General features: G+C 34.6%; 2 protein-coding genes across 2 annotated transcripts in view; one reads left to right on the top strand and one right to left on the bottom strand.

Moving 5' to 3' along the window:
- The window catches only part of LOC132198994 (synaptotagmin-6), a 43463-nt gene extending 27850 nt beyond the window's left edge, over positions 1-15613 (bottom strand). Inside the window, exon 1 of the mRNA XM_059623358.1 lies at positions 15561-15613. The gene's annotated coding sequence lies outside the window, so the exon portion shown is untranslated. The remainder of the gene's footprint in view (positions 1-15560) is intronic.
- A 2072-nt stretch (positions 15614-17685) lies between these two features.
- Positions 17686-19223, top strand: part of LOC132198548 (synaptotagmin-12) — a 28863-nt gene continuing 27325 nt past the window's right edge. Inside the window, exon 1 of the mRNA XM_059622609.1 lies at positions 17686-17900. The gene's annotated coding sequence lies outside the window, so the exon portion shown is untranslated. The remainder of the gene's footprint in view (positions 17901-19223) is intronic.

Raw genomic sequence — 19223 nt, forward strand, 5'->3', positions numbered from 1 at the left:
ATGGACAGATTTCATTTTTAGGGAACATATTTATCTAATTTTTATTTATCGTTAATACAAATTTAAAAAATAATTTTAATTAGAAACAAAAAATATTAAACAATTATTACGATTCACTGAACTGGACATTTTTAATGTGTTTAATAAAACATAAAAAATTAATTTTAAAATATTATAGCAATATTTGATCACTGCTCCTTGGCCTCCTTATTTTAATATATTTTAATAATGGCGGTGAAAAGTCGTAACCCAAATAATTCACTGCACAAGACCTTCAGCGGCTCACGTTTGAATGCTTTTTTCCTTCTCGGCAAACTTTGGCACCCGCAGCTTTTAATCAACTTGATAAACCTTAAAGGCTTCACCCACTTTCGCAGAATCCTCGACTTAACAGTTGGAGCCCAGCACAGTTGGAATTGAGTTCGCAATGTTGGCTTCCAGTGAGTTATCCTCACCCAGAAAGACAAGAACAACGAAGAGCAAACACCACGTAAAAAAGATTAGAGCTTCTTTTCTGCAAGCTCAGTAAAAAAAGCACAGGCTGATAAGAAATTTTGTCTTGTCCTGACCCCCACCCCTCCACCCTATTTTTTTCAGAGGTATCAAAATTGAATTTTAATAGAATATTATTTTTTTTATAGAGCATACTTTCTCTGTCTTAAAAAACTCTTGGGTTGAAATGGGATTTATTTTCAATTTAGATCACAGATACCGCATAATTATTAGAATCTTGGATTAAAATAATTAATTAAATCCAGCATTTATTAACTCACTCATCAGTAATTGAGAGAATTGTTCACTGATTGATAATTGGCTATAATAAGGTACAAACTTTGTTGCCATGGGAAGGTCATTAGGGTAATTAATTTTGCAGCTCGTGTAACATTATTATTGTGTATTTGTGCTGCTCAGTAATTCCTTTCTTTCTTCTCGTTTTGTCATCATTATGTGACGCCAACTGCAACCGCAGCTGCTGAACATCAGGTGCATAATTAGCTATTTGTGAGGAGTACGTCATTTCACCAGACTTTGATAATTAATATCGTTTGTACGAAAATTAAATATACTAATTGGTGTAACTCCGTTTCAATGTTTCTCCCATCATAATTTAAAATTAATTAAGTGATTATGCAACCTGCTCTTCATTTGTGACGCACAGGAAGTATACCTTTTTATGTTTTTATGAGTGTGTTCAAAACTTTTGAATATATTCATCATAAGTAAATTAAAAAAGCTATGCATTTATTAAACAGATTGGAAGAGATATTTTTTTAATATTTGCTGAACCATATTTTTGGTTGTTAGATCAATAACTTTAGATAATATTAGATTTGAAATCAATAAAAAGAAATATCAACTTGATCAGCGAGTAGGAAACTGCGTTTTATCTTGAGTCGGTCACAACACAAGCATCTGGATCGTGTCCGTTCCATCGGAGGCCGTGGCACGCGCGCACGTGGTGATTTGTCCGGCAATAATATCTCTGCTATCTCGAGCAGTCATGCGACCCTTTCAGGTCCGAGACACAAACAGAGTGCCTTGGCGAGTGTCGACAAACGTACTTTATTGCGTTGCGACACGTAACTTTTTTCTTTACTCTTCGACCCCTACGAGTGGAAAAGTACTCGCTGCGCATAACTAGAGGTTCCTTTGGCGTGGCTTTCCATTCACGCTCAGTGGCCTCTTTTTTCATTTGATGAAGTGCGCGGCAGCTGGATAAAATTACAAACTTCATTTCCCTTTGAGCCCCAGTTGATTGGCAGGATTAGCGCCCGTCAATTTGTGTTGACGATTGAAAGGCTTATTTTCCAATTATACGTTCTGTAGGAAAATACTTTCATATAATCAACTGATGAAAAATGTATGAAAGGTGCAGAGAATATACTTTGATGTTGTATAACAAGAAATATACCAGGGTTTCGGAGCGGTGAATTTCAAAACGCTCCTGCGCTCCTTGGAGCGAACGCTCCTCAGCGGAAACGCTCCTGCGCTCCTAGGAGCGAACGCTCCTCAGCGCAAACGCTCCTGCGCTCCAAGGAGCAAACGCTCCTGGGAGATAGCGCTCCTAGGAGCGGTACAAAGCGCTCCTTGGAGCAAACGCTCCTCGTGGGCTCCTCGCTTGGTGAAATTGGACGCGCTTGCGCACTATGAGCGTTTGCGTAAGATCAAATTCATGATTTATAATGAAAGTCAATTTAATATTTAGTATTTTAAATTGATTAAAAATTTAAATAAAATTCCACGCATATGAAAATCATTTTTCACTATATTAAATTAATGAAATGATTTATTAAAAGGCTCTTTTAAGAAGCTATTTATTAAGTATATCTTATCAGGAAAACATGCAGCTAAAAGAGGTGTGCTCGTAAATCTTCTTTTAAAGCCAGGAAAGGGCCTGTGACATTTTTTAAGTGTTATTTCTTGTATGGACTCATAATATACATTAAATTTGTCAAATCACTCAGTTGTTAAATAGGATTTTAAAAAGATCAATTCTAAGAAACTAGGACGACATTTTTGTGTTTGCACCTTCCTTTGTTCAGTTGATATAAGAGGTTTCGGGCTTAAGTAGTAGGAAAACGACCTGAGCTGACGCTATAAGAAAATATTTCTCATCTGCAGGGGGTAGCTTGTCATCCTTGCAGGAACAAGCACTGCCGCGTATTGCTTGATCTTCCGTGTGTAGGGAGAAAATCCTTTTTTTTCTGCTTCGCATAACTTTTCAAGTTTGAAATAGGGTGTATGATTCACCAGTGGTCAGAAAAATAATAATAAAAGAGAAGAGAAAAACACGACAACTCTAAAACCATTCTCCTTCTGAGAATTCTATTTAACAACTGGCAGGACACATGTCAGCAAGAGCTCAATGAGCGAGGGTGGGCTTGGTTTTCAAATGTATTTCAAGCACACGTCTCGAAGGCATACCTTTAAGAGCGCATGATATCCTGGTACTATACGCAAAAAATAAAATCTTTGTATAATGATATCTATCTGACTATAAAAGATTGAGTAATAACTGAGTTTGTCAATTTATTACATCAGATCTAAAATAAATATGCTAAAAAAATTTTGAAAAAATATCCTAATCTTAATCAATATATAAATTTTTTCTTAAGGAATGGGATGAATATTGACCATTTTAATAGGAAATGCGGCAAGGAGCAAAACGCTCCAAGACAAAACGCTCCAGGAGCGAGCGCTCCTTGGAGCGCTTTGGGAAAACGCTCCTTGGAGCAAACGCTCCTCGGAGCGGTAGAAAAAACGCTCCTGCGCTCCTCGGAGCGCTTTAGGAGCGCCACCGAGCGCTCCTTTGCTAAAAACGCTCCAAGGAGCGTTTGCGCCGCTCCAAAACGCTCCCGCTCCGAAACCCTGAAATATACAAATATTTGGGATTTGTCACTGAAAGCGTCACAGTGCGGCGAGGATGTTGACGCGTAGGCGCAGGATTTGTTGTTACAAATGAAAACGCTTCACAGAAGCGGTTGACGTCGTTCAGAATTATGCGTATGGCAGGTGAGGTTTTCTGTCACTAGCAGAAATAGAAACAATAGGAAAATAATTGTAATTTGTTTTAAAAATAGAGCATTAAATAACATAAATTTTATTTTTATACACATATGTCACTTAAATCGTAAATTGGTTTCTTTTTATCTGAATAAAGTATTATATATTATTCAAAAATATTTGGTTTTTAGTATAATTTGAAAATAAATTTATATTTTAGCAAAATTATAATTTATTGGTAAAATTGTCAAATTATCTATAAATATTTAAATTAATAACAAATGTATTTATTTTAACGCGCAGGCCTGAACGTTAAAGCATTTTACTCAGTTATGTGCTAAATTTTTCATCTTTATTATGCACTTAACGGGAGTGTGTTCATTGAACATCGGATAAATGTTTTATTTCTATAAATAATACCTGTCAGCACTAATAATAATATTTTTATTGATCGTCCTTTAGAAATTTGTTCTGTTCCGCTGCCTTTTTAACATTGATCGTATTATCTCCGATATAAAAAAAAAAACCGATTATGGTGCTTTTCCAACAAAATAAATACCAATTGTTAATAATTTTTTTCCAATCCCTGCACGCATCCTTTATGATTGATTAGAAACTTGCTATGTTTGTCAGCAGCGCTTCCGTGGTTTTCTTTTTTGACAGTGGACGCGCACAGTCCATTTTCCATCTCTTTTCTCCTCATTGTCAAGACGAACGTGAAGGCTCAGCAGCCACGTCAAAAGGGACGCCCACGACATTAATATGGAGTGCACGAAAAATTGCAGGCAAAGACTCGCTCTTTCGGATCTGCCTCGAAGCCTTTTGATCGGAGGGTGTTTTTATTTTTAGCCCACACGCTATTACAAACGATTTAATATCCAGATGAACAGCAAAAAAGTAGAAGATTGAAGGGCTGAAATATGAGGGGGTCTTGTTGTATGATTAATGAACTGCCCAAAAATAGTCATCGAAAAGGAAAAAAGCCGGCTGCAGATGAGAAATGAACACGGAAGCTTCTTGGAATGCCTGGAAATATTTTTTTGAGCTCCTCTTTCATTATAATATTATCTGTAATATCAAACCATGATCTACAATTAAAGTGTTGCAATAAACATAATTAACTTTTTGAGATAGTGCGGCTTTTGTAAGTCAATAAAGATCAATAATAATATTAATAATATGTCTAATGGATTAACATGCAAAATTCAATGTTGCAAGGGCCTACTGATATGGAAATTTTTTCAATTGGATATATCTAGAGGAATAATTTTTTTTTAAGTTCAACAGGGAAAAATAGTCAGGCTGTAATTTTTTGATGGGGAAGAACTTATGACCTGGCAAAAGTTGGAGTAGAGCTGAAACTCGTCTCACCCGTCTCAAGCAGTAATTTCCTTTTTTAATCCAAATTAATTCTTCCTAGCCTCGCACCCGACTGATGTTTATCTCAAGTTTCCTTATAGCGTTCCCAGTTAAATTATATAAATCTTAAATTATAATATAAATGTGAAACGAACTTAAGTTTTTTTAATGTCCAAAATAAACAATACATATAAAATTCTGAAAAATAATTATTTTTGTTTTCTAATAAATCAAGGTTTCTGAGCACTTGAATTTTATTCATCTCTACTCTACTAATTTTGTTCATCGAAGGGTGCCCAATGCTCACGCTCAAAAGATTCAACGCTCAACGCTGCTCATGACCAAAGCTTTGCTCAATCTTGCTCACGCTCAGATTTAATGATTTCCATGAAAATTGGGGAAAATTATATTCTCTCTTTTTAATTATAAGCTGTATATAAATACTTTTTCATATTCACCGAAGGGTTCAGTTCAAAGTTCAATGATCTCATTATTAAAATTTTTCCTGCATTCATTACAAGAGTGGATCTTGCTCACAAAAAGACTCTGAATGGCGCAGTATTTTGTGAAGCAAAAAAAAAATTGGTGCCATCAAAGAAGGTCGCAGTTCATTCATCCCCAAATTACACCCTGTCATCAAAGTGAAAAGGCGTCGCCATTCCAACCCCTCTCGCTCATAAATAATTACCACTTTGACGTCGCGAAACCACTCCGTATAATGTCCAATTAGGCTCGTGTCCTCGTAATTCATCGTGCCGTGCAACAGCGTGCGCTGGACTGCGTTTTATGAATTTCCTCGGAAAACGGCGGCGGCTAATATTTAATATGCGCGCAGTTCCGAGTTGGTTTTCCACTCCGGTGTTTGTCTTTCCTGGTGCTCGCAGTTAATCGCATTGCGTCGCTCTCGCTGTGCGCCTGGAATTTTCCATCAGGGAGGCACACAATCAAATTTGCAAATTCTGCCGAGCGTGCTGCTGGTGTATGTGTGCGAGTAAATACAAGACTGTGCAGGGTGACTTTCACCGAGTGCGATGGGGTTCAACGTGCACAACGGGAAGCTGTGATTGCAGTGAACAGTCAGAATTGAAAATTTGACAAATAAGTTTTGTACCAGCATAGGAAATGTAAAATTTAAGATGTGTAATTGAAGAAAAAAACGAACGCCATCAAGTTCATAAATATTTTAACGTTAAATAATTTATGTTATTTAATTTTACAATAAAAACTTTCAATTAAATTGTTTTTTTTTTATAAATTAGATTAATATTTTTAAATAATTTAATTCATTTTCAAGCAGTCTTTAATTGATCTTATTGTAGCAGTTATTGTTTGGTCTGCGTTAATTGTTTCAAAGATACAAAGCATTATAGGGTATCCAACATTCAAATTTAATTGGGTTTATGATCAGGAGCAACTTTGCCCCACACGACGTGATCTCATCCAAATTAAAAATAAGAAACAAAAAAATTGGAAACTTATAACAAAATGTTTTTTCCTATCAGCTTGTTAAAATGATAATTCAAACATTTTCTTTTTGCATACAATTTAGATTAATCTCTCAAATCATCAGAATCATGTAATTAATTTTCTCAAATCAAAAGTCTTCATTTTATATTATATATTCTACCAATAAAATTTACTCCACCAGTTCTGTATTTTCTGTAACTCTACGCTGCAATAATTTTGATTATTAGTAGAATTTTTTTTCTCAAATCACAATCCAAAGAAATTTTTTGTATAAAGTTTCTTCATGATTGTGCACAATCTCATATAAACGTGTTATTTTTGGAAGTGAAATTTGAGAGCTAACTTCATTAATTTCATCTTGAAAATCTGTGAATAATTTCATCAACGTTGCCGTCCTTAAATGTCAAACGTTCACGTCTTGAGAGGGTGTGCCAAAAGTGCGAAGGTGAAGTTTCTAAATTGCTTCCGACCAGAGGCTTCGCTCGGCGTCAAACTCCGCAAAGGAGAGGGTGTAAATTTCAGCAGAGGCGCGGTAAGTCAATTAAGGGTGTCTTCCGAGAACACGCACCTCTGGCACTTCGGTACGCGATGAACGATTGTTCGGCGGAAAAAGGGTTAGATTTGTTTTTATTTTGGAATATTTGCGGCAGGAAATAAAACAAAATTTGAGTTTCGTCAAAAGCTTGTTACAAATTCCAACCGCGAAATATGTTTTGCCACAACACGCGCACTGGTATATAATTTTTACACTTGGCTTAGCGGCCCAATTTGCATATTTATTAGGCTTTGATAACGAAATTAATCAAACTTTCGCAATTTGCGCGCCTCCGCGTGGTGTGTTTTCTTTTTCTCAGCAGCCCATTAATATTAATTTCGCTCGCAAAGCCCAAATTTTACGCATGTTGTGCTTCTAAGAGCGAGAATGAATATATAATTAATGTAGAGGCGGAACGTGGTGCACTTTTGGCTGCAGACTTGACCCTCCTGCCAAGTTTCGCCGCTTTAAAAGCGAATCATCGTAATGTAAATTAAGGTTCCCAACATGCTTCATTGGAAAACATGCAGAAGATTAGAAAACAAGGAAAAATGTTTTAAATTAGAAGATGAAATTTATATAAAAACAAAATAAAATTGATGACATGACAAATATTTTCCAAAACATGGTTTTGTTTTTAATTAGAGTTTTATTGCAGCTATCCAGAAAATCTTGTGTTTTCTTTTATAGAAAATCGATCGATGACAAAAAAAAAATAAATAAATAATATCAAAGAACAGTCTATGCAATAATGTTATCTTTACTTATTAAAGTTCACTGTCAAAATTCATTAAAGATATATCACGGTCCGAATAAGTAGTTTACACACAATGATGTATAAATAAATAAGTTTTAATTTAGCTGATAGAAAATAAATAAGTTTACACTCGGCCGATGAAAATAAATTTACAATTATGTAAATAATGTTTTTTTATCAAAATTACTTTTGTGCCGGCGCCTTTTCTTTTCACATAATGTTTCCCCCAACACAAAAACCTTTTGATGCATTGGATATTTTCCATCCTCATTTGTTATATTTTGTGAAAATCTTTTGCTTTTTTGTCAAAACAAGTAGGATGTTCTTCAAAATCAGTTTTTTTATTTGTTTTGAGACAAATGTTGTACGATTTTCGCCCGAACAAAAGTAATAAATGCGAAATAAGAACTTCGTGTCAAAGTAAGGAGGGGTTATCAGGTTTTATCTTGCTGATCCAGCGTTTCGCGGCGGCCCCAATAAATAACAATGGCATGCTTGGGAGAAAATTGCGACTTCCTCGGAAAGGTATCCGCAGAGGTGTTTTCGCTCGTTCTCCATCCGATTTCGCTCTTTCTTTTCTTGGAATGCGACCGACACACATACATTTGAGGAGCAACGCAATTTGGGCCGGTGCAGAAAGCCTCGGAGCTTCGAATCCACCCACGTAGCGCGGTCCCGGCATAAATTTTCTGGTCTGCTAACCACCGACCCGACGCGTGCCACCTTCCGACCATAATTTAGCAACCCGCCCTCGGCAGCCTCTGCTGAAATGGGCATGTTTTTTGCATTTTTTATCGCCGTCATCCTCGTCGGAGCGACGAGGAGGAATATGCTCCCAGGGAAATTAAACATCTCTTTATCTGCCGTAATAATATATAATTAATTCCCATTTGGGGTTAGTTAAAAGTTGGAATCAGTAGGAATATGGAGTCTTTTACCTGAATAATTATTTTCTTCGCACAATTGTGAGAAAGAAATTATTACTGGGAGTTATAAATAGAATAAGATTGTAAGCTTTAAAAGATTTAACCAATTAATTATTAGTTATAAACTAATTGTCAAAAATATACATGGTTAAACTATTTTTTTCAAATGTTTTATTATTGTTTTTTTTTAATTGTAATTAAATATATAAATATTTTCTTGATTCATGCATGACTACTTTGTGAAGAATAAACAATGATAATAATAAGTTTTAAAATTCACTTAATCTCATTTGAAATTTTAATTGTAATATAAAAAGTTGTTTACATGCGTACATACGTTAAACTAAAATTTAAAATAAACTTACAGCTTGGAGATTATAGAGAATAAATAATTATGTAACGACTTGGCCTACATAAATAAATAAATAAATAAATAAATATATAATATAAATATAATAATAATAATATGATATAATATATATATATATATATATATATATATATATATATATATATATATACATATATATATATATATATATATATATATATATATATATATATATATATATATATATATATATATATATATATATATATATATATATATATATATATATATATATTTAGTTCCCGGAACTTGTTTTAGTTCCCGGAACTAGTTTTAGTTCCCGGAACTAGTTTTAGTTCCCGGAACTAGTTTTAGTTCCCGGAACTAGTTTTAGTTCCCGGAACTAGTTTTAGTTCCCGGAACTAGTTTTAGTTCCCGGAACTTGTTTTAGTTCCCGGAACTTGTTTTAGTTCCCGGAACTTGTTTTAGTTCCCGGAACTTGTTTTAGTTCCCGGAACTTGTTTTAGTTCCCGGAACTTGTTTTAGTTCCCGGAACTTGTTTTAGTTCCCGGAACTTGTTTTAGTTCCCGGAACTAGTTTTAGTTCCCGGAACTTGTTTTAGTTCCCGGAACTAGTTTTAGTTCCCGGAACTAGTTTTAGTTCCCGGAACTAGTTTTAGTTCCCGGAACTAGTTTTAGTTCCCGGAACTAGTTTTAGTTCCCGGAACTTGTTTTAGTTCCCGGAACTTGTTTTAGTTCCCGGAACTTGTTTTAGTTCCCGGAACTTGTTTTAGTTCCCGGAACTTGTTTTAGTTCCCGGAACTTGTTTTAGTTCCCGGAACTTGTTTTAGTTCCCGGAACTTGTTTTAGTTCCCGGAACTTGTTTTAGTTCCCGGAACTTGTTTTAGTTCCCGGAACTTGTTTTAGTTCCCGGAACTTGTTTTAGTTCCCGGAACTTGTTTTAGTTCCCGGAACTTGTTTTAGTTCCAGGGAACTTGTTTTAGTTCCCGGAACTTGTTTTAGTTGAAAAACTTGCAGAATAAAAATGATGTGAAATTCAAATTAAAATAATGGATGTTAAAACAAAATTTAAAATTTTGAAATATCTTTGTTAGCATTAAAATCTTTGTTTTGAAGAATTTAGCACTAGCAGATAATTTCCTCGGAAATTGGCTGAACTTGTAATGAATTAATGATAAATATCTTTCTTTTAATAAAGCCTTTAGATCCCGGGAACTAAAATAATTAAATATTTTTAAATTTCAATTGTTATAAAATAATAAATTAAAACTCTCAATTGTTACAAAAAATTTATGAAATTTGTATGGTTGGCATTTCATGTATCATTTATTTCTAAGCAAGATTGAATTAGTCTGAATATTAAAGAATTCCAGCCATTACATTGTTGCCAAATTTAAAATAACACATAATTTCAAATAAATTTTTATTGTTCTAGTATTATGTTAAGCAGATTTTTCATCGGGATAAAAATGTTTTGCTAAATTTGATAGTTAAATTTGGCCTTCAATATTGTTATTAAAACGTTTTTTGAATGTAATTCAATGTCTTCAATTTATTCATTCAAGGGTTTCAGATTTCAAAATTAATAAACACACTAATTTTTAATGGTGAAATCAGCCCACATAATTTTCATTTTAAATTTCAACTTGAACAAAGAGGCTGATTTTCTTCATCAAAATACTACGTATCTATAGAACAGAAAACTTGTTTTGAATTTCTATACCTTAATGAAATAGTTCATTAATGCTGACTCAATTAATACGTGGTTTTACTGGTGCAAATCATGAGCACGTATTTTCCTGTAAAACAATTACGCGGCGTGGGTCTGACACAAATTCAATATTCAGTAGGCGGCGCGGAATCCGCGACGACGTGCAAAATTATTAGGGCCTTTCCCGGCATCAGGGAATTGATTTTCACATTGGCAGCTTTTCATACATTTTTTTCCTTCCACTTTCAGCGAAAAACGGATTTTCGCAGAGTCTGCAGGGAGCGATAGCTTTTGCTTGCGGAGAAAAATATCCCAGGGTCTTCATTCCTCCCTCGGCATATCTCACGTGAGATCTCATTTCTCTAATAGACGAACGGCCAGATAAAAGGGCACGACCTTTGCTGAACAGTTTTATTGCGCGCCTTGGAATGAGAGCGATGAATTTTTTATGCTCCGGAGCCATGGCAGCAGGGGCGTCTCACGCTTGGGTACATCTGCTTAAAAATTGCAGTTGGGTTCAAATTGCACCAGAATATTAAAGGAGGAATGAGTGGACTCATATTTTTTTATCAATTTGGTCAAACTTATAAATAATAATTATTAAATAAATGTTAGATGAATGTAAATTTTTTTATTTTTTCATGCCGAGATGGTTTATTCAATAACTATATATTTTATTATATAAATCCTGAAATAAAATTCAGAGAGCTAGACTCTTTTTTTTCATCACGTTTTGTACAATTTTTAAAATTCTTACAGATTATCTATCATTATACAATGGTTAAAGCTAAAATATAGTACTTAAAGAATAAAACTCAACATCATTTAAATAAATAATTTTAAAAATTAATGTTTTATTTTATTAATAAATGAATTTTTCCGAAAATGATCAAATAAAAATTAATTCATATCATAGTTTTTAATAATTTTAATCTTAGTTAAAAAAAAATTATAATTTAGATTTATAATTATGTTTTTTTTGTAAAGATTTAAACTGTTTAATGTCATATTTTTATTTTTTAAATATTTTATTAAATAACACATGATGCTGTTGTTCAGTGGTTGCAATTTAAAGTTGGTAAAAGTGTTTGCAAACAATTCGCATAGTGACATTTGTGGAAGGAAGGAGCACAGAGCTTAATAAATTCCCAGCGGATTTCTCTTGCTGTCTCGGCAAAGAATTTTTTCTCATTTCGCATCGTCTTCCCTCTGCACTTCAATCTCACAGAAAAGTTAATTCCTTGCTTTCTCATGATGTTTCTGGCCGTTTCAAAATTGCTTTTAAACATTCAGAGAGAGCATTGCTGCGTGTATAACTTTTTCAACTAGACCTTTTCATCGCCATCACTCAGTCGCTACGAAATAATTAAATAAGATTTTTTCTTGTGACTCTTCATGCTTTCCAATACTATTTTTTGTTTTAATTTCTATTTTTAAAGCTAATTTTCTAAATGGCATTTTGAATATCAATCACAATCTTTATGCTGCTCATAAAGAGCCTCTTGACCTGTGACCTTAAACGCAATATTATCGTATTTATGAGCTCTCCCATTTATCGATCGTAACTAATGGTTTTCATTGCCAGTTATTAACGTTCGGCTTTTAATAGGGTGAACTGGGACGTGAAGTTTTACTCCGTGTTAAAGTTGGTTAGTTTATTTCCAGTCCCGCTTGCAATATTCATATCTCGGTGCAACTTGATTGCAACTCGGCAGTTCTTGTGCACAAGAGGTGCTCAAATTTCATAGAATGCCACCTAGAACGGTGTTCATTCCATGGGCGCGAAAAGAAGAAGCCAATCTGCTTCGGAAATGCATTTTCGTTCTCTGAAATCGATTTTCTTTCACACGCCTGATGCCTCTGAAATTAGATGGAATATTTTTCTCCCATCAAGAAAATATCAATCAAATTTGCACGTGAGAAAATTTCAAATAAATTGTTATATAAATTGGCTAAAAAAAAATCCAAATTGATTTTTAGAAAAATTTCCGACGATGGATCTGTTCAATTTACGCTGATGCTGATCTTGTTACTCGTGTGAACTACATTAAAGAAACAGTCACAGTTTTATAATTCAATAATAATTCATTATTTACTTTTTGCAAGCAGTAAAAAGTGACAATTCAAGTGAAGCACACTGCATTCGTTTCACATTTTTTCGTATGAGAATGATTTTTTATAGGAATCTGTTAATTTAAACGAATTTGAATATTTTAAAGAACTTCAAGAAGAACAGGTTTTCAAAAGATATAATCAAAACTTATTGGAATCACATTTTTTTCTTATTTGCAATTGAAAAAGAGCAAAAATAAAATTAAAATAATATTAAACTTTGAGCTAATTGAGTTAAAAAACGCTAATTTGTCATTAGCTGAGTTTAATTTATGTGTGTCAAAGAAATTACAAACTTTTAGCTGGCCTTCCATGTGGTCTCACATGATTAATTCCCGACAAACTTTACACGCTTTCGGTGCTTATGTGGTTTTGCCCTGAATTTATCGTCAAAAGTGGAGTCTATATGGTTGGCGTGTGTGTTGGAAGCGAGATTAATTTTGCGGGCGCCGCACAATAAAAGCGTCGGCCGAGCGACGATGAATGGCGACGCTTTTGTCAGTTTATCACCGTGAATGGCGGCTCTTGTGGAAATTATTGCTCGCGGCATCATATTATTTATTGCCTGGTTTTCCGGCTCACAAATGACCCAGTCGCTATAATTACCATTATTATCATTTGAGAGTAAAAAATCCGAAAAAAAAAAATTTTAGGACACTGGATTAAATTCTATAGTTTAAAACTACCAAGCGTACTTTAAATGGCTAAAAAAAAACTCTTAAACTTGGATATTATTGGATTTTATAAAAGTTTTTCTATTATTTAAATTGTTTTTGTTTTTTAAATTATTAATCGTTTTAATAAAACAAATAAATTTTTATTACTAATAAAACGAGCTGTGCATTTGATGTAGTTTTTGGCTTAATTGTAAAATTATTCCGTAAAAATTAAATAATTTTTAGTGAATTTTCGTTTTATAATGAGAGAATTGAAGATTTTGAGCCTGAAAAATGGACCATTTTGAAATAATATAAAAAAAATTTTCACCTTAGTTTTCAACCTAAATTTTATTCCACGTAATGTCAAGAGAGATACTCATAAATTTTTGAACTGATGAACTTCTCTTTTTATCTCGATTACGGCAATGAGGTAATTCACGAGTCTTATCATGAGCAGGCGATCCATTGATCTGCTTTTCCCACCGCAACCATAGGATGTGCGTATCTTTTTTTTTGAATGATAGATCGAATGCGCGAGTGGAATATCAAAGGGCGCAGACACCGAGATAAAAAAAACCGGCTTTCCAGACACGCAGATGTCTGACATGTTCATCTACTCCGCATCTCTCTGACAAAAATGCATACAAATTCTGCAATGTGGTGTTGATTTTTTTTTATGAAATCGCGAGAAAGAAAAACAAAGCGAGCGGCCAAGTGGAAACAAAACAAGTATGGTGGAAACAGTCATTTTGCTCTCGAAACGAGCAGTAATGCGTCCGTGTGTAACAATGTTTGCGCCATTAAGCGCTGGATGTGTCTCGATTGACATTCGTTTTAATGTGACGTCGTGCTCAGTTTACACACAATGGCGTGTGTGTGGATAAAAAATGACGTTGCCGCAATAAAATTGTTCCCTAAGGCGAGAGGATAATCCGCAGTATGGCTCTCTAGCATGCGATGGTTTTTAGCTGAAATTTGTGGATATTATAAGAGACCTTCCATAAATACTCAAAAATTTGACACGAAAGAGTAGGAAAACTTTCACTGGCATGAGCGAAAAATATAATAATAAAATTAATTACAAAATATTATTTACATCAATATTTAATCCCCTGCAATCACTGAATAAAATCATAACTTTTTTAACTTGATATCTAGAAGAAAATTCATAGTAATTGTTATTGTTTTTCAATTATGTTCGATGAGATATTAAAGCAATGAAAAAATTTAAATTTTCTTCAAATTAATTTATTTTTCTAAAATAATTAAATAAGTAGTATTGTCAAAATTTAGACTGGTGAATATAGTTTTCAGATCAATAGAATCATAAAATCAAAGAGCATATAACTCTTACTTATTAAAATCTGTGAAAAATCGTCTACAAATTTAAAGTCGTGTATAATATAATAATTATATAATATAGCTTGAAACAAATTAATTACCAAATTTTGTTCCAAAACTTATATTTTATAAGCCACAAATTTAGAGGCTACCTCATTTTACTGAAAGCGTATGTTCCATTTTCAATTATAAAAATTAAAAACAGCAAAACAAGTGAAAGTTTTTGTCGGAAAGCAATCACTTGATGAGTAATAAATTAATTCAAACATTTATTTCAGTTATGGGTATTTATCGTCAACTAGAAAATATTTTTTGCAAAAATCATTTAAAACAAATATAGCATTTCTTAAGAGAAAAAAAATTAAAAAATTGAAATTCATAAAGATCGATATATTAATTCCATTAAGTGCTATGAATTCCAAATTTTTAAACAATTTCAACTTAAAAGGTTGTTTTTTTTCTTGCTTTTTCAGCGCTGGAAAGTCTTGCTATTATTAAATGAATGAAATAATAACAGCCAAGAAGATAAATTATGAATTTGTTGTTGCAAATAACAAAATCACGAAATATATCATCTCTCACGTTTATACCTTTAAGATTTTGATATTTAACTACAAATAAAAGTTATAATTCACTATAATTAGGATCTCAATTGAATCAAATGCTATAAAAATTGAAAAAAAATAACATCTGCAAAGGTCAAGCTTTTTGTAATTATTTAACTTTTGTATTAACACCGAGACGAATTATAAACAATAATAATTTACTAAATTGAGTGTTGTTAAATTTTGCAATGACACCTTGACCAACTAACGAGTCTTAATTGTTTGGTACTCACTTTGATGGCACGTGAGGAGAGGAGCAGAGACAAGGGTGTGTGTTGCAGGCAGTGAGCAGAGGCGCCCTGCAGGACTGTTCGTCGCGAGAAGCCGCCACCGCCAAGAACACCCTACGCTCGGGGGGTCGGAGCCAATCAGACGCCCCGACGGCGGGCCACGTGACGCGCATCCCCGCCGCCCACGCCACCGCGGGGCTGCTCGCCCTCTTTCAGTCTGATTGTCGACGGTGTGCTGGTGGCGACCGAAGGGTGAAAGAGAGTTTGATGTTGCCATGTCAGGAGAACAGGCGAGCCAAACCACTTCATTAAGGCACAAACTAGCTCTGCCATGGACGAGTGAACAGAAGCGCGTCCGCACTTTCAAAGAGGAATGGCTTTGATCAATTTCTGCAGTTTATATAGAAAATGACAAACAAACTCTCCTGCAAATAAAGTGATTCAAAATAAAAAGCTACATTTTTTTCTGCTGAACATAGATTCACTGCTTTTCCGAAACAATAAAATAATACACAGTGTGTGCTGTTGACTTTTGATGCTAATAAACTTTACGAGGAAATAGAAATGTAGAATTTTCCTTCAAGAAAATTAGTATTCATATCACATACTGGATTCTGCGAAAGCAATTTTGTCTTTCATTAATTATCTGTTATTGAGTTTCTTGGATCATTTCTTTCTAATTGCAATGGCCTTAAGGACTCTCAGATTGTTGAACTCGCGCTCAATGTCAGAGTTCGAACTATTCACATTATTCTCTGCACTCTCTTTTTAAATTTTAAATACTAAACTAGAGTTTTCAAAGATAAAAGATAAATTATATAAAAAATTTCTTTAATGCTTTACCCATTTTAAATATTAAAAACAATTACTTATTTATAAATATCGAAGAAAACTCAAGACCTGTTGGAATAAAAAAGTAGCTTAAAACCTATAAAAGAAAGGGGTTAATTTTCTGTGCTTTCAAAATTTGGTTAAAGATATCCAGATCAAAACGGATCAGAACATGAAAATAGCTTTTATTATTATATTTGTGCGAAATTTTATATATATTTTCGCAAGACATTTACGCACGTGTCTGCGAGCGTGCAAACGACAGCATCTTCTCTCATTTTGGCGTGTTGAAGAGAAAGACTTGGGGGCGGTGTGGAGGATGAGATGACCCTCCCTGCTGGCTGAGAAGAAGAATTTGATATGCTGCAGATTGCCGAATAACTCAGGAATGACTGGGGGTGGTTTCGGGTGCGAGTGTCAACGCCTGATGCTCACGTGGCAACGAGGAATTTTGTGTCGGTCGCCTTGGAAACAAACCGCCCTGCGTCAGCCATGCAAAAAGGCCACCCTTGGGCGCGGGGTTGAAGCTTCAAAGCGAGTTGCTTGCTTTGGTGAACAGATGGCTCTTTGGTATTCGAAAAAGAGGCTTGCAAAATGTACATTAAAATACCAGAAATGAAGGAGAATATGATGAAAAAGTTGATATTTTATTATTCTACAAGTACGAAAAGGTTAAATTGAAATTAGTATCAGAGCATTATTCATATTTATATTTAAAAAAAATTCATTTATCTCATAAAGTCATACAAATTTTCCTTTTCATTTGTTACAACATACAAATGTTTAAAAAATATAAATGAAAATTACAAAAAAAAAGAAGAAGAAGAAAATAAAAAAGTAATTTTATATCGTTAAAAATTTAAAAAATGTTAAAATTTAAATTTTTTGTACTTCCCTATCACAAATTTTTTTATTATTTTATAGAACTTCTCACAACTTAATAACATTAACATCATATAAAATTGCTAAAAGACTAATTGAGTAAATATCTTCAATATTCAAAGCCTTAAGTTTTCGCAAAGCTCTACTCATTGAACATTCGCACGTCAGTCGGTCCAACACGCGACCCTTTCCCTTTTGCCCAAATTATCGCACGCGGCGTGCAACCCTTTTAAAACGCGCTTCAAACTTTGGCCGACTTGCTCCTTTCTCGTGCGTATAGTATTATAGGTGAGGCATTGGGGTTGCGGGGGAAGGGGTCGCGTTGCTCGGGCGCACTCGCGGCATCGATCCCTGGCGCCAAGGGGGATCACGCGTGGGCCCTCGCGCCCCTCATTTGCAGACCGTGACCCTCTTCGCGGGCACCGCGGCCGATTGGCAGAGGAAAAGCGACGCACCGCGAAGGCGCCGATCGTGCGCCAATCGACGCCACCGGTGGCGCCGACCGCGGCCAAGGACATCCCGTGCCAAGTCCCTTGGACGACCGGCGAGCAGTGCCGCGGCACAGCTGAGGGGCGGCTGCAGTCGACTCGCACCCAGGCATGCACTCCGGCTGGACCACCCGCTCAAAGGGTAAGCGCGGCGCAAGCCACCCCGCGGTCACGTGATTCAATTTCATCCCTCCGAGAAGCACATTCTTGAAGCTGACATTGTTTTTATCAGGAACTGTAGAATTTTAACCCAAAAAGTTTGGTAAAACATTTTTCTTATAATTTTGGTCATTAAATTTGAATTGTTTCTGATCAGAAGCAGTTCTTTTCAGGGACACTAAAAATTTAAATGTGATGCATTCTAAACTTTGAAATTAGATCAATATCAAATGGAGAATAAATACATAAATAAACTTTTAAAATATACTTAACAAAATTTTGTAATTTAAACTATTACTAGTTATATTTGTTTCATAAATTTAACCTTAAATTATTAATAAACAATTTAAAGTTTTTACCAAAAATTTTTATGATTAAAAACAATTAAGATGAAAGTTTGTTCTATTGCTTTAAAATATAACAAATTCTATTAACAAGAAATTTATAAATATTGGTAGTGCATTTCTACTGAGAGTGAATTAAAAGACAATGGTAACTCTTAATTGAAATTTGCAATTAGCAGTAGTTGTAAAGTTTGCATGAATCATATAATTATCATAAAAATCAATATTATCTCAAACACTGTTCACTCTCCGCACTTTTAAAATTTTAAAAATTTAATTTCCCCTTTTCCAAAACGGTTTAAAATTACATACATTTTAAAGGGGCTACTGCATTGGAGAGCGCAAAGGGGTGTCTGCAAACAGGTGGCCACTCACACGTGGGTCACCCTTTGCATGCTGCACTGCCACTGCAGATGCAACCCGTCACTCTCTGTTGCGCACTTTTTTATTGCTTTTGATCGCGAGCTGCAACTTTTGTAATTACGTGCCACATTTCTATCTCTCTCCAGCTCATTTCCCGCAGAGAGCAAAAGCAGTCCCTCGACTGCTATTTGCGCATTGCCTCCGCAAAAAGTACGCTACGTACATACTTAGATGCACAGTCGCGACAGACGAGTCGGAAAATAAGATATGTCGTCGGCGCACTTCTTCCTCTTATTGCGCGACGACGATGATGCTCTCGGGACAAGAGTGCAGATAAATCGCGTCGCGAGTGATTTTTTGCTGACGAAACTACACTTTGGTGTCGCTTTCCTTATGGGCAGGTCATTGAAGTTTAAAAACTGCTTGTTCAGAAGTGTACGCTAATTTTTTTTTTTACCAGCGTAATTTAAACAGAAATTTATAGTATTCAGATAAATTGTACCATTATAAACTAACTTTTGAAAGCAATTTCTTATTGTTACAGATTTTTGCAATAGTTTATTATTTTACATACAATTTTCAGATGTTTACTTTAAAAG

The sequence above is a fragment of the Neocloeon triangulifer genome, unplaced genomic scaffold (assembly GCF_031216515.1).
Source record: "Neocloeon triangulifer isolate White Clay Creek 2 clone unplaced genomic scaffold, ASM3121651v1 ptg000013l, whole genome shotgun sequence".
Taxonomy (NCBI): Eukaryota; Metazoa; Arthropoda; class Insecta; order Ephemeroptera; family Baetidae; genus Neocloeon; species Neocloeon triangulifer.